Below are 15995 nucleotides of genomic sequence, written 5' to 3' on the forward strand. Positions count from 1 at the left end.
TGCAGGGTCCGGGGAGACAAGATATAGTGAATGCGGGGTCCAGGGAGACCAGATATAGTGAATGCGGGGTCCGGGGAGACTGGATATAGTGAATGCAGGGTCCGGGGAGACCAGATATAGTGAATTCAGGGTCCAGGGAGAGCGGATATAGTGAATGCAGGGTCCGGGGAGAGCGGATATAGTGAATGCAGGGTCCGGGGAGACCAGATATAGTGAATGCGGGGTCCGGGGAGACTGGATATAGTGAATGCAGAGTCCGGGGAGACCAGATATAGTGAATACAGGGTCCAGGGAGAGCGGATATAGTGAATGCAGGGTCCGGGGAGACCAGATATAGTGAATGCAGGGTCCGGGGAGAGCGGATATAGTGAATGCGGGGTGCGGGGAGACCAGATATAGTGAATGCAGGGTCCGGGGAGACCGGATATAGTGAATGCAGGGTCCGGGGAGACCAGATATAGTGAATGCAGGGTCCGGGGAGACCGGATACAGTGAATGCAGGGTCCGGGGAGACCGGATACAGTGAATGCAGGGTCCGGGGAGACCGGATACAGTGAATGCAGGGTCCGGGGAGACCGGATACAGTGAATGCAGGGTCAGATTAAAAAACACTTTAAGGTGTCTAATCAGCCCTCCCAGTTCTTATCTTGGACTACAAAGCAATTCCCATTATGTTGTGGAGATGAGGCGAGGTTAAAGCAGGGCTCCACCCAAAAGGGGAAGTTCCACTTTAAGCCGTTGTCCCCCGCTCCCCATTAAGGATTGGCACCTTGGGGAGCGGGGGGGGGAGGGATTGGGGTACCTGAATTTGACAGGTACCCGCTCCCACTTCCGCTGAAGAATGGAAGCGGAAGTTGTCCCCCCCTCCCTCCCCGTAGTCTTCTGGGACACGTGACAGGTCCCAGAAGACTACCGGGCCATTCACAAAGCTCAGCGCTTCTCACGCATGCGCAGTGGGCACCCAGCTGTGAAGCCACAAGCTGTCACAGCCGGGTGCCCACACTGAAGATGCCGGTGCCAGGGAGAGAAGACGGCCGGTGAAACCAGCAGTGGTGTGGACACCGCTGGATCGAAGGACAAGTAAGTGGCCATATTTTAAAAGTCAGCAGCTACAGTTTTTGTAGTTGCTGACTTTTTTTTTCTCTCAGGTGGAACTCCGCTTTAAGGAATTTTGCAGTTCTGGGCAGGGCTGACACCAGTTTTTGTGACCTCAGTCTAGATTTGTATGTCTACCCAGTCCACTGTTTTAAACAGATCTGTCGCACAGCACAGCCCTGTCTTGGAGGGCAGGAAACCTGATTTTTTTTTCTGCTGTAGTAAAGTAACACTTACAGGTCTTGTCCCTAACCCATCCTGTTATTGGACAGCGAAAGGAGAAGCCACAGATTGATCATCTTGGTCACTTTATGTTCTTTAGCACATTATTACTATTATTATTATACAGTATTTATATAGTGCTAACAGTTTGCTCAGCGCTGTACATTACAATGGGAGACAGTACACAAGACAGTACAGTAACAATACGATTCAATACATGAGGGGTTCGAGGGCCCTGCTCCTTGGAGCTTACAATCTAGGAGGGAGGGGATATTGGTACAGGAGGAAATAGCTGTGGGGGATGAAGTGGTAGGAAGAGTGGAGGAGTTCAGTAATTAGCAGAGGGCAGAGTAGGCTTCCCTGAAGAGATGGGTTTTCAGAGTGCGCCTAAAGGTGAGCAGAGTAGGTGATAGTCTGATGGATTGGGGTAGAGAGTTCCAAAGGATGGGGGAAGCCCTGGAGAAGTCCTGGAGATGGGCACGGGAGGAGGAAACCAGGGAACTAGAGAGTAGGAGGTTTTGTGAGGAGCGGAGAGTATGTTTAGGGTGGTATTTGGATACCAGATCAGTGATGTGATTTGGGGCAGTGTTATGAACAGCTTTATATGTCAATGTTAGCATTTTGAATTTTATCCGTTGGGCAACGGGAAGCCAGTGGAGGGATTGGCAGAGGGGGGTGGCGGATACGGAGAGGTTAGTAAGGTGGATGAGTCTGGCAGCAGCATTCAAGATAGACTGAAGCGGGGATAGCCTGCGGTGAGGTAAGTCGATGAGGAGGGAGTTACAATAGTCAAGTCATGATACAATAAGGCAGTGAACATGTATGTACTGCAGCACAAACGATTGTCTCCTTGTGCTGCTTCTCCCTCCCCTAGTCTGAGCTCGGCTGTTTATGGATTGAAAAGCTTTCTCTTAAAAAATGACATATATAATGAATACAGAGCTACATTAAGAAACAAAATCTCTTTTATTATCCATATTGTCTGTGTAGAGTGCAGCTTTAAATGAAACCTCTGCTTAGCCCAAGCACAGGCTCACTTGAATCCCTCCTTTCATCAAACTCAGTATACAATCACTCTGTGCATCATCTGACGGCGGACGGCGACATTTCTCAATAACATTTGTTAATATCAGAATTATGTCCCAATCAAACATGAAAACTTAGCACTTAAATTCCCTCTTTTCTGAAATCTAATCCTCTCTACGCCTACGGAAGATGTGCTTAGCGATAATTAGCGGTGATAAAATCCGTCTGGTTGGGAATATCAGTGAAATCCAGCAATAAAAGTCACATGACACCTCCGTGCGTGTCAGGAGCACATAACTCTTGGGGGAAGGTTTATTGTTTGCTCTTCTGATATCACGCCTGTCAAATACTGGAAGCTAATGGGCACGTTACCACTTGTAGTTCTTTTTTTTGTATGATTTGTTTTTATTGAAGGTTTTCAATTTTCAATACAGAAAGTAAGGAGCAGTAAGAAAATGTATTGAAGCATATTAGACATATAAAGCATACAGCAGAATTAGAAAGGGGTCTAATGTCAGACCCAGCTTACAATGAAGTGATAAGTCTAGAAGCCTGGTACATGGTATAGGGCAGAATATTAATATTCAAAGGTGCCAATCCTTAATGGGGAGCGGGGGACCAGTCTTTAAAGCGGAACTTCCCCTTCTGGGTGGAGCTCCGCTTTAAGCTTTGACAATAAAACCTGGAAGCTGATTGGTTCCTATGGAGAGCTGCACCAGATTTTGCATGTTCCTGTTTTAGTAAATAACCCCCATTGTGACTGCTGCTTTGAAGAATAATGAGGCAGAGCATGCTTGGACTTTTATATCCCCCCCAACAGATAAAAGGCTGTAAGCTCTGCTTCCAAGCGCTAAAGAAAAACAGTAGGTCATGAATAATTTTTTTCAGTGTTTACTGTTTATATAATGATTTCTATGAGCATCACTGATGCAATAGTGTCCAGTTGGAGCAATGTCTGCACGAATATTTTTCATGCTGGTGCCATCTTTACTCCTATCTGCTCCCTTTTCACAGACATTAAGCTCTGCTCTTGCATAATCCTTGGGGAAATCCTGCACGTGTAGAGTCAAACCTCCTCACTTGTGCATTGGAGTGCGCCTGATTATCACTGAATGCTAGACAGGTGTCTGTCTGCTTCTTTCCTAAAGATGATAGTGAAATAACCATGGGTCAACAAAGGTGGACCTAAAAAATGTGGGGTCACTTAGGGCACTACAGTTCTGCCCATAGATGGTACAGAAATGTTGACAGAAAGAAACTCTTTCAGTTCAAACAACTGAAAGTTTTTGGGGCATAAATGATCTTTGCAGACTCTAAAAAAGGCCCCATAGCTGGCCAGGCTGGATGCCTTCAGATCCGGATTCTTATCACACAACTGGGCATGTGCAAGTTTTGCTTGTGTCTATGAGGAGACTACCATTGAAGAACCCTTCAAATAATATTCAGATCTCAGGGAACCTCTACTGATAATGATTATACTTGATTGTTCATGGTACATTCATGTGATCAGTAAAATGTAGTAGACCCTTAAGCAATGGGACAGTAAGTAGACAGCACTGGGACACCTACAGCAATGTCTCAGGCCAGGAAAGCCTCTCTCTCTAAACAGTTGTAGCAGAAGCAAAAATTACTAAAGACCTTCCCCTTTAGGTTGGTACTCACAGTGTCCTTTAAGTTTGGGAAGCAGGCTCCTCTATGAAACTTCCAAGGCAGGTCTTCAATGGCACCCCTCTCTGTTCCCCAATAGGGCTTGTGGCTGGATAGGCCCTCCAGCTGAATATGGCTGGGACCCCGATGAACAGGCTGGAACCTCAGTAGGAAGGCCAGGAAGGCAGACGGCCCCCCTGGCTGGGAATTTCTCCTCCAGAGAAAGAAGAACCCCTCTCTCTGTTGTTCCAGACAATGTATGCATCTTCCAACCACAATCTGGACACATCTCCCCAGGGATTGGCTGGAACTACTGTACATAAATATTCAGGCTGATTTTTTGATTCTCCCACCCACTAGATTCTGGAAATCTCCAGAAAACAGGGGGACGCAATCAAACCTGCACTGTGCAGAACCATGAGAAGCCCAAAGAAATCACACAAATCTCAACTGATTACAGGAATGCCAGAAAACTAAATTTGCCTTGTCAAGCCTAGCAGCTTAACAAGGAACGTGCTACATCTAGAGTATTTGTAGGGGTGGACACACCATTTGTGCAGACTGTGCAATTGCTCAAGGGCCCTCTGTGACTTGGGGGGGGGGGGGGGTCCATCTATACTTTGTTTGAGTCAGGCAGGTGCTGAATTGTAGACCTGAATACTATTCACTTCTAGGGCAGGGAAGAAGAAAGTGGTACTAAAGCCCTAACTATGTTCCTGGTTTATCCAAGTGATATTGAGTATTTACTTTCTTCCCTGTGTGGTCACCACTGAGACTTGCGGAATGCTTCTCCAATTTCCTTTTGATATCATTGGACCTGGAGGATGTTCACTATCTATCAATAGTTACAAAGTTTGAGCCATGATAAAGTTCAGGTTACTCTGCAATAGTATCATCAGATATCAAATGAAGATGAGAGAAGAGCCTCTATTGGTATTATGCCAAGTCATGTTGGTGTTTTAGGTACCATGAGGCAGGGGATCAGTTCATTTTTGCTAAATGCAAGGGACCCCTAGCAACCCCTGGAGGAACCCCGATTGAGAAAGGCTGGTCTAGATGCATGAGGTGATGGAATTTGTAGATGTTGTTGGGCATATTTAAGGCACTGGCTGCACAAAACACCCAATGAACAATCTTTAAGTACCCAACAATACTTCCCTTAGGGCTATGGATGCTTCAAGACCTAGGGATGGTGCTATCAGTGACTGTAGGAGCTCCTGTACACTGACCAGTTACATTACACTGATAAATGCAATGGGAGCTGCTACACCATACATGGATAACCCCCATTCCCTGAGTGGAAGGGAAAGACTAGATAGGTCACATGAGGTTTCCTACAAGTGGCCAAAACAGGATCCCACTATCACAGTACAGCCGTATAACACTCCCCCTTATGTTTTATCTTCAACAACCTGCAACGAGCAACGAGGTAAAGGTTTCATCTGATGGGCCTTTAACAAACAGCTAATCATTACAGAGGCTGCCATGCAAGGCTGGAATCTGCCTTGCTGGCACATTACATTAATTCCAATTAGGGTTCTTCACAACCATAAACTATGGCATTGGTTTTTAAAATTGTTCTAAAAAATGTTACCAAAGCTTCTACTAAAGAACAGGCAACATACAGTGTGGGTTCATACCTCACATGTCATGTATCTGCCCTTTATTTCACCCCCCAGAAAGCCCCTGCCTATGTAGATACTGGGCTACTAAAAATCAGAACACAGGTACCCCCCTGGCTCACAACCTACAGTGGAAAGCTATTGTGACCTATTGAAAGGCTCTGCCATTGTCATTGAGGATGCAATGGGGGCGTGTCATGCTTTGACTTTCAGAAAGTCAGCATTTGTACTCCTATAAAGCCTCATTGTGCCTACTCCTAAAAAAAGGGGTTGGTTTTCAAAGATTTTCTCATTACAGTTCCACACCACAGATAAACATGCATTGAAATATAAATCTTTGAGTTGTCTCAACTGATATGGAAAGACTGTGGTGCTAGTCTTGTGATTTAGGTATTCCTGTCGGACAGCATAACCAGGTCCAACACTCCCAGAGACCAGGGGCGGACTAACCATTTGGAAACTCGGGCACGGCCCGAGGGCCTGGGGTCAGTAGGGGGCCCCATGAGATGCCCCTGGTACCTTTTTCATAGGCTTTTTTGAGTTTGGGCAAGGACACAGGGGCCCCATGATCCCCTATTGCCCGGGGGGCCCCATGAGTTGTCAGTCCGCCCCTGCCAGAGACCTCTATGAAAACTACACTGCAGTTGAAAAATACAGTCGAGCAGAAGACAAACCCCCAGCTAAGCAAAAATGTCTGCCCTAATGTACATATACGTATAATTGCATGTTATACAGAGAAATAAAATAGAAGTAGCTTTCCTTGAAGAGAATGGTCTTCCGAGGGGAAATGATATATTTGTACCTTTACATCCTTGCCCAAGTCCCTCAGTTTTAAGTGTTGACCTTGATTGCTTATCATCATGAGTTTCCAGCATGCTTAGCTGGGTAGCCATTAGCTGGGTGGCTGTGTGCATGCACATGCATCAGAAGGGATCAATATTTTTTAAACAACCCCCATCATAACTGATCTGGCAAAAGGCAAAATTGTTTTGTACAAGATAAAGTCAAGCAGGAAACAGCAAATGTGATCCCCTGAAGGACTCATAGCTTGATAAAAAAAAACTATTTATAATTTAATTGCCATAATAAAAGATTCTTGTTGAGCAGATAGAAAGCAGAGGAGGTGAAAAATACATGTGTCTCCTGCCAGATAGCATCACAAATAGTTCACGAATATCTCAGCAGAGTGAAGCTATAACTTAAGTCAACATTTGCAAGGTCACTGAACGGAGGTGTGCGCCTCTAACAATCCTAAACAGCAGTCAGCAATCCTTCCCCTTCACTCTCTTCAACTAGTTTACAGAAAGTTGGACATCAAAGTGACCCCGGTTAATGTAGATGTAAACCCTAACTGATTAACATTTCGTTTGACAAAGAACTGCTTACCAGAAACCAGTGGTCTCCAAACTGCAGCCCAGGGGCCAGATGTGGCCCTTTGCTTGTCTTTATGTAGCCCTTGGGGCACTGCTCCTCCCACCAATACAGGGCACTATTTCTCCCACTGACACCAACAATGGGGCAAAATTCCTATCACTTATATCAACAATCGGGCACTATTCCTCCCATTAACACCAGTGACGAGGCACTATTCCTCCTACTAATACCAATGATGAGGCACTATTCTTCCCACTGACACCAATGATGGGGCACTATTCCTCCCACTGATACCAATGATGGGGCACTATTCCTCCCACTGACACCAATGATGGGGCACTATTCCTCCCACTGATACCAATGATGGGGCACTATTCCTCCCACTGATACCAATGATGGGGCACTATTCTTCCCACTGATACCAATGATGGGGCACTATTCCTCCCACTGATACCAATGATGGGGCACTATTCCTCCCACTGACACCAATGATGGGGCACTATTCCCCCCACTGATACCAATGATGGGGCACTATTCCTTCCACTGATACCAATGATGGGGCACTATTCTTCCCACTGACACCAATGATGGGGCACTATTCCTTCCACTGATACCAATGATGGGGCACTATTCCTCCCACTGATACCAATGATGGGGCACTATTCCTCCCACTGACACCAACAATGGGGCAAAATTCCTATCACTTATATCAACAATCGGGCACTATTCCTCCCATTAACACCAGTGACGAGGCACTATTCCTCCTACTAATACCAATGATGAGGCACTATTCTTCCCACTGACACCAATGATGGGGCACTATTCCTCCCACTGATACCAATGATGGGGCACTATTCCTCCCACTGACACCAATGATGGGGCACTATTCCTCCCACTGATACCAATGATGGGGCACTATTCCTCCCACTGATACCAATGATGGGGCACTATTCTTCCCACTGATACCAATGATGGGGCACTATTCCTCCCACTGATACCAATGATGGGGCACTATTCCTCCCACTGACACCAATGATGGGGCACTATTCCCCCCACTGATACCAATGATGGGGCACTATTCCTTCCACTGATACCAATGATGGGGCACTATTCTTCCCACTGACACCAATGATGGGGCACTATTCCTTCCACTGATACCAATGATGGGGCACTATTCCTCCCACTGATACCAATGATGGGGCACTATTCCTCCCACTGATACCAATGATGGAGCACTATTCCTCCCACTGATACCAATGATGGGGCACTATTCCCCCCACTGATACCAATGATGGGGCACTATTCCTCTCACTGATACCAATGATGAGGCACTATTCCTTCCACTGACACCAGTAATGGGGCACTATTCCTCCCATTGCCACCAATGATGGTGCACTATTCCTCCCACTGATACCAATGATGAGGCACTATTCTTCCCATTGACACCAATGATGGGAGCACTATTCTTCCCACTGACACCAATGATGGACACTATTCCTCCCACTGATACCAATGATGGGGCACTATTCCTCCCACTGATACCAATGATGGGGCACTATTCTTCCCACTGACACCAATGATGGGGCACTATTCTTCCCACTGACACCAATGATGGAGCACTATTCTTCCCACTGATACCAATGATGGGGCACTATTCCTCCCACTGATACCAATGATGAGGCACTATTCTTCCCACTGACACCAATGATGGGGCACTAATCCTTCCTCTGATACCAACAATGAGGCACTCTTCCTTCTACTAATACCAATAATGGGGCACAGTTTACTACCATCATTTTCTACTCTCGTTGGCTATAAAGAGCCCCCCCTCAAAGTTTGAAGGACGGTAAACTGGCCCTTTGCAATTGTTAGGAATACAATACTAGTTTTCACCTTTATTCATCGTTTGTTACATCCCAGTGCTGCTGATCTCATGCGTCCTCTTTGCAGCCTTTTCCTGACTACATGCACTCCAGCAACAGCTGCATGGAATTTCTCAGGGTGGAATGTTGAAGTTTATAGGAGATTTAGGAGATTAGGTTTACATATATGGGAAGCCTATCCTGCCCTCAGCTAATAATGGAATCTTCTACTCTTCCAACCAGTCCATCTCCCACAGTTACTACCTTCTGTACCACTAGCCCCTCCCTCCTAGATTGTAAGCTCCAAGGATCAGGGCCCTCCTAACCCTCTTGTATTGATCTGTATTGTTGCTGTATTGTCTCCCGTTATATTGTAAAGCACAGAGCAAACTGTTGGCGCGATATAAATCCTGTATAATAATAAGAACATATACTTTAGGGGCCAACTCTAGACAAAACATTTTAGTTTGGTTTGGGATAGATCAGGTAAGCTTAGAATTTGTGTCAAGTTTGTGCTGGTAGCCATGTTTATTGGGCTACAAATGCATGCCTTCTAGCAATTATCCCTCTTTTTTTATTTCCACCACAACACATACATCAAGCCTTGATGAAGGAGTGGTTTGGACCCCCAAATTGTGTTGGAAACCTTTGTAAACTTTAGTGAACTTTCAGTGTATAAAGACTCTTTGGACTCCTTGAGCACCTTGGTGCATGGCTCTTTCATTTTTCCTTCAATGTTCTCTGAGCTGTAGACAGCTGCCTTTGCTGTCCTATCACCTCTGCATCATCAAGATGGGCTCCAGTGATGAAATATGAGGCTGCCATTTTAAAGTGATATTTTAGCTATAGGTAACACTTTGTGGACTACACAAACCCATGACTTCTTATATGTCTTGAATGCTCCAAGAGTGAGATCTTCCTGCAATCATTTCTGATTCTTCTGTCCACCTGGGAGTTTTGGGTGTCCCCAACCAACTTTGTGTGTTCCAGCCCCTCCTGTTACATTCTCTATAATATAAAACACAAAAAACATCGAGCAGCGATGGTGTGAGAGAGCAATCTCACCAACAGAGTCACCAAGAGATATGAGTCTGGTGCTTTACCTCTCCGACATCTAGCAGTTTTGTGTGATCCGACACAAAGTAAAGCCCCAAGCCATCTACGTAGTTATTTTTACCTCTGCTACATGGCTACTACTTGGTGGTACAGGACAACTCGTGGTCTGACAGTACCTCAACCTGACCCTTTAGAAGTCCTCAGTCCAATACACACTTAGTCCTCATGCACACTTGACATTTTTATAGTGGCTGTTTTTGGCTTTTGAGGTTTTTTTCTACAGCTAGTAAACCCCCCCAGCATGGTATCCCATGTGTCCATGCACACATAGACTGTAACCAATGTTTTTTGGCAGGGGCGTTTTTTGGCTGAAAAAAACCCCCAGGACTAGTGGGTTTCTAGAGTAGTTTTTTTAAGCTGTAAACGTCCCGTGTGCATGAGGGCTAATATATTTGTTATCAGTGTAATACATAATTGGTGGGTTATATCTAGCTGCACATGGACTGATAAGGATTATGAAATCACGCTTTGGATTGTCCATGTGACTCCGTGTTATCTGCTCACCAATTTCCCGATAATATTTAATCTGTTGGCTACTAATACTTATATCTCGTAGAATAGCCATTTATATGTGTAAAAACAACAAAAATACAAACATTTTCAAAAAAGGGGTTACATTGGGGCTCTTTCATGTGTTTAAAAAATATATGGACAAAAGCATATGGAACCACATACTACAACACTAATTTAATAGGACAAAACAACTAATCATCACTTTTTTAAATGTTGATTATGCCACTGCCCTACATTACATTATCCATGGGTGGAGTGACTCTTTAAAGACTGTGGCCTTTGCTGATAGAATAATGACACTATAGGATTGTACAGGTTCAAGGCAACATTACATACCTCTCTTGGCCCATCAACCTAATCCCTACATTCTCAAACTTTTCACAAAAAACAGAACTATTTCAAAAACAAGACCAAGTTTAATATTTATTCTAGCTGTTTTCTGAAGCATATGCAAACATTCCATCCCGACACACCGGTGAGGTGAACAGAGACACCGTCAGTAAAGCTACCATTGAAACAAAAACTTTACTCGGATAAATCTATTGTAAAAATGTGAAAGGATAATCAGGTAAAATAATTTTTGAAAAATGTTATTCCTCTGTTTAAATGTTCTGCACCACCTTTGTTCACATGACATCTGTGTGCCATGGCATTAATCATGTGATGGCTGCCAACACTAACAATGGCTGCACTAATGTTACCCACATTTAGCATTTGGAGATCTTCTATGCCTAAATGAGAGTAGAAAAGATGTTGCCTCATGATGGAGGTGGCGGAATCGGGAAATTATCGATCACCTATTGGTTAATATTTAGACTTTATTTAGTTGTGCAGAACTGCCAAATACCCGATTAAGAATAATAAATCCAATCTATATTAGTGACTTGAAATTTGTGCTATTTTAGAGAGTTGCTGTCACCTGTCTATTCACGGCAAAGTCACAATGGCTTCTGATAGCCCATTCAGCCAGCATGGTATACCCACCCATCCATGTTACGCTCTCTTGGTGCCTCCCTACTCAATCTGAGGCCTTCCTCCATTGTTCTAATGTAGCATGGATTCTTGGTATGGGGGACTATGTGGCCAGGCTTGAACACTGTGACCCATGATGAATGCTTGGTGGTCCCCACTCATGCTAACAAGATCTGATGAATTGGATGCTGCTGACTAGTGAGGGTGCAGGCTGGGGAAAGGTTGGTCCAACGCATGCTGTAGATATAGAAAGAGATAGCCCAGCTGCCTCACACCTCACCCAGCCTGAATGGTGAGCAGGTAAAAGCAGCCTCAGCTCGATTTATCCAAGCTATGCCCCCAACTTGTTTTGCTCCACTCCCGGGGCTTAACCATGGAGGTCCAGGAGAGGTATGTGGCAGCCAGAACACTGTCACAGAATGGAGAGGGATCGTCCACTAGGGTAAGTTCCAACTTTTCTTACTGCAAAGAAGAGGCAGCAAAGAATCATAAATAGGGGAGTATACCTTGCCGGGGGGTGTCCAATGAAGAGGCATTTTCATGCTAACAGTGTCTCTTTAAACTAATACCTAACCCCATAACTTATAAATAGCTAGCTGAACCCAGAAATGAAATTTCCATTATATGTGGTCACCGGCATGTTGAATTCCTAGCCAACATCTTATATCCATTTGCAAGATATCCTTATCAGAATTCCCAGTTCTGCCCAACTGCAACAAAGCCAACATTTGCCCCATCTTGGACTGAAGCATCCAGTTGCATGATAGGGATGCCTTCATTTTAGCTTTGAAGGAGAGGAAGAAAAAAGTCTACTAAGGGGAAATGTGACCACCAGGATGCCCAAGAGATATAGGATGGAGGGTTATACATTCCACCCCCAGTGCCCACCTAAAACTATTAAATTGTGCTCCATCAGTGTGAGGAAAGTGTCTGTCTGGAGACATCTGCATTGGGCCCTTGCCCTGCTGGCCCCTGTAGTCAATCTACAGTCTCCTATAGCTAGAATTATGTCTTTGTTTTACCCTGTGATCCTTTATTCAGTTTTACCATTGAGATACCTGATAAAGATCAACATTTCTAAAAGAGAAAAAATGATATGAACAGTTCAGCTCTTTCTTAAAGCAGGAGAACTTTCCCTATTGTCCTAATGACAAATTCCAGTTTGTGGACAAAGTCCTGCACGCTCGAGAATATGGATCTCCGACCACTGACCAAACTCCAAGTAACAAGCTAGCTATTTATCCTTTTTTGAAGTTTGTACCTTTCTTAGTTTGGTAACTGCATGTGTCAGGAATACATCCATTTCTAGCTATGGCTGTTTTATCGGGAATACCTTCCTTTGTCTAGGACCAGAGAGTGGATTAATTTAATGGAAACAATAGGGCCAGCAGGTAAGTGGCTTCTTAAAACACTTGCTTATCTGTTGACTTTTTCAAGTGGTAAACTGCTTCAAATTTAATATTTAGGGTGTGTATATAACAAAATATATTTAATGTGTTTCAGTAAAGGACTGTCAATACTTTTAGCTATATAGAGGCTTCTAATTTTAATTTTGCTTTCAAATATTGGTGCTTTCAGGTTTGTAGAAATAGTTTATCTATCTATCTATCTATCTATCTATCTATCTATCTATCTATCTATCTATCTATCTATCTCTACATAAGAATTACTTATTACAAGAAGCCTCAAATATGAAAGGATAGAGTTTAGAAATTAAAGTGTGTGTCCATACAAAGTTGTGTTAGTTTCAGATAGCGTGGTGGAACCTCTGTCAGGTTTTTACTGCTAACCAGGTCCATGTGATAGAGATTTCCCTTCGTGTGCTGTCACAGTCACAACAATTTCAGCAGCCAAGAGGAAAGGGAAGGTTCTAGCCTCCCTTCTAATTAAAAAGCATTTTTATTTTTGTTCGGGTTGCTGTTGGAGAGTTTCGTTTACTTCCTGTCTGGTGGAACGGTTGTCACTGGAGTCTCAGATAGCTGCATACACCTAACAAAGGTTCTCATCTGACCAGGGGCGGACTGAGATCTCATGGGGCCCCCGGGCAGTAGGGGATCATGGGACCCCTGTATTCTCGCCCACACTCAAACCACACTCAAAAAAGCCTATGAAAGGTACTGGGGGCATCTCATGGGGCCGCCTACTGACCCTGGGTCCTTGGGCAGTGCCTGAGTGCCCGAATGGTCAGTCCGCCCCTGCATCTGACCCTACTCTATCCAAAACTAAAAGAAAAGAAAAGTTTGGGCTTGACTACACTTTACATCTAACAATCAGTGAAGAACTTTTACCATCCTATGGGGTTGATTTACTAAAACTGGAGAGTGCAAAATCTGGTGCATGGGAGCCAATCAGCTTCTAGGTTTTATTGCCAAAGCTTAATTGAACAAGCTGAAGTTAGAAGCTGATTGGCTACCATGCACAGCTGCACCAGATTTTGCACTCTCCAGTTTTAGTAAATCAACCGCACTGAGTCTAAGTTAAAAAACAAGAACATTTCCTAGGGATGGAAATCTCCTAAACTTGAGACTACAAGGATATTTGGAAACTATACTGATATATTTAAGCTGGCCGTGCATGTTAAGATTTTTCTTGTTCAGCTCAATGGGTCAAACTAGAGAAATCCCTTGACACTCCTAAAAGGAGCAGATGGATGAATGTGCAGCCCCAGCTATTGACGACTTTCAGACTACCCAAGCAGTGACTCCATCTGATTCAATTGACTCACTATGAAACTAAAACCTTTCTGCTCTACTCCATTCAAAAAAGCTAACTGCAAAATGTACTTTTGCCAAACTGGGTAGTAGTACAGGGCCATTCATGGAATCAATTTCAACAGATTCAGCAGGAATCGGGAAAAATTCAACCCATGTTTGGCCAGCTTTAGACCAGTCGCTCTTTGTATAGTGCTTACCTAGATCAAAGGCCTTCTAGGAACAACTGCACAGTGCAAACCTGCTTCATTTATTAATAACGAAAGTACATGAAATAAAAAATAAAGGAGCTGCATCTCAATCTTGCAGTTTCATGCTTTTCATAGCTCTTGGCCTCAACAGACTCCTATGGTCTTGTCTGGGTTCTCTAATCGACACTTAGAGGATCTTCATAAAATATCAAAGGCCACATGTTCTAACCAAAAAACTGACAAATATAATGCATACGTACTGTACTATAAGTGTAAAAAACACACACATATCCTTGTAGATGGAAGTTAATCCAGCACTGTTAGAACTTCAATGTCCAATCAGCGCTCCTTCTAGTGTTGACATGTTGTCCAGGTAAGCGGCTGAGCCATGATCAATGAGTCTGCCGTGTTCAGGGACATCTCATTTAGAGCTTTTTCTAAGCTTAAAATAAATGTTTTTAACATTTTTTTTGTAATAATGAACATTTACCAAGCCATGGATGCCTTCCAGTGCTGGTCTTCTTCTATTTCATATCATAGTGTAGTTCTCGTAGAGGGCTACAATTTTGTGTATGTCCCTCTCTTCACCTATGTATAAAGCCCTTGCCACTGCCTTAGTGCAAAGTATTAAGCTCAGTGAAACTGTCCAGTACCTTCCAAGGGCAGGAATATGCAGTTTTTGTAAACTAGGTTAGAAAAATGATATAATTTGGGTATATTGCTTATTTAATCTAGACATGGACAGCTTCACGTTTCACTTCTGATCTGCCAGTCAGCCATTCTCCCTCTAATCAGTGTGTTTGTCATTATTTATTTAGTCATGGTGTTTTGCTGGGATGTGGGACAGGCCCGGAGCCTGAACACCACTCTTATCAGGGAATACAGGTTAGAGAGCATTTGTGCAATGTCTTGTTGAATCTGATATGGTCCAAACCTCATTTCACCTTGTTTGGAAGCCAAATTCAATCTGACTCATCACAAAAAAACCCAAAAAAAGTTGACTTCTAAAAATCATGTTTGCAAAATGCACTAAAACTGGAAAAGAGAAGAAAAAATAGTTTTGCGTTCTATTACTGTAGCTTTTTCTTTGCAGTACGTTGAAGTACAGGTGACATGTAATGCAATGTTATAGTAGGGCTGCACATTGACCTTAAAGAAAACCTTTCATTTGTGTCACTAGCGCTTTAGAGGGTGCTAGTTGAAAGATTTCACTTCCAAAGGCCTTGGGAAACAAGAAGCAGATAGGTGGTTTAGTACCAGCACCAAGTGGAGTATTGGCTTTGCGTGGATGACTCTTTATGGTAGATATAAACCCAATGACTAAAATCTCACATGTGTGTTAACATATCCCTTTAAAACTCATTTAAATATTTTACAATTGGCAACGTTCAATAAGTGAATCTTATGTGATCCTGTCATAAAAGTATCCCAAGTGTTCCTGGACATGGGTGTCATCTTTATTATGGCTATACAATGTTGTATGAGCCATCTTGGTGACCATGGCAGGACTCTACATGGTGCAATGCCTGTGTTCTGTATGTACAATATGAACTTTTCCCTGATTTAGTTACTGTCCTTTCAAACGTCATTTAAATATTTTTAAACGGGCAGCTTTCATTGAGTTAATCTTATATGATCTTGCCA

This window comes from Staurois parvus, unplaced genomic scaffold (assembly GCF_062004578.1).
Source record: "Staurois parvus isolate SC_StPar_1 unplaced genomic scaffold, SC_StPar_1.0 ptg001454l, whole genome shotgun sequence".
In the NCBI taxonomy this organism is placed as follows: domain Eukaryota; kingdom Metazoa; phylum Chordata; class Amphibia; order Anura; family Ranidae; genus Staurois; species Staurois parvus.